Below are 1,258 nucleotides of genomic sequence, written 5' to 3'. Positions count from 1 at the left end.
TTCCTTCTACAACACAAAGGTCATGGGATACAGAATTGGGAGAGAGCAGATAGAGACCCTAAGGGACAGCCAAGACCTTCCCCCTACCCCAGGGCCAAATCAGCCTTGCACAGGTAATGCCAAAAGGTTGTGACTCAAGCTGTTATCCACACCTTCCCCAGAGGTGGCAAATGCATACCACACAGGTCTGCACTCCAAATTCTTCACAGTCAAGACTCCCGAGACTGCTCAGAGAGGAAGACCAAGGTTTCCAGCCAGCCCTCACTGCTGTAACAGTTCTTTGGGACAAACCTAGCTCCATGATGCAGTTACAATCGGGACACTCCATGAACTCAGTCTAGACAAAGCAGTTGCAAGCACAAAGTTGGAAGTTAACAGTGGAAGACAGCAGACAAATTCTTGGTTTCTAACACCACCTGCAATTACTTTATACAGAAAAAGCCACGAAAGTGGACAATCTCCAGAAAAAGCTGCATTTAACTTGACCTTTAGGGGAAAAGGATTAATCCTACAGTACTACTCTGCACAAGATTGCTCCATCATTCCGCAAGCAGATCAAAGTCAGCTCTCAGGGTTGGGCAGCAGATGTCTCCACACGCCAGCAAAAGACCTGGGCAGGGAGCAGTGAGGCCACCAAGCTGATTAAACTAAACAAACAGCAATTGGGAGAAACAGTTAAACCTTCACCAGCACACCCCCCACCTCTTTCAAGAGGCTGAAAGATGCAAAAAAGACGTTACTGACAAAACGTGACTCTTGCACACTCCACTTCCCATTCTTCATGGTGGAAGTTGACCTTATACTGAAAATACTCACTGCTGAGGATCAAGCTGTTGTTTCCTGGGCTATAAGAATGAATTGTACGATTTTTATTTAATTAAATCAAACTGATAATTTCACGCTAGCAAATAGACAAACAGGATATTCTTTATTCTACAGCGATAAGTGTACCATAGTGGTGTTCTCAGGGTTTCTTTTTTTGTTTGTTTTTTAAAGACACCAGGGTTACACAATTCAGAGAAAAATTCCTACACTAATGCATAAAATACTTCCTGTACGATGTAAATGAAGTTAATACATTTTGAGCAGCTTACCTTTTAGGGTTTCCAGGCTTTGCAAATTAGGGGAGAAAAACTGAATAAGCAGCCATCAGCTGAACGCACGCAGCAGCTCCTCCAACTCAGGGACATGTCCCCAAGCCCAGCACCTTCGCTATTCTCATACTGCCCTCCGTGACATTGGCTTTTACATTTTGCTG

This window comes from Leptosomus discolor, chromosome 16, assembly GCF_034619465.1.
Source record: "Leptosomus discolor isolate bLepDis1 chromosome 16, bLepDis1.hap2, whole genome shotgun sequence".
NCBI lineage: Eukaryota > Metazoa > Chordata > Aves > Leptosomiformes > Leptosomidae > Leptosomus > Leptosomus discolor.
This window is presented reverse-complemented; position numbering follows the sequence as displayed.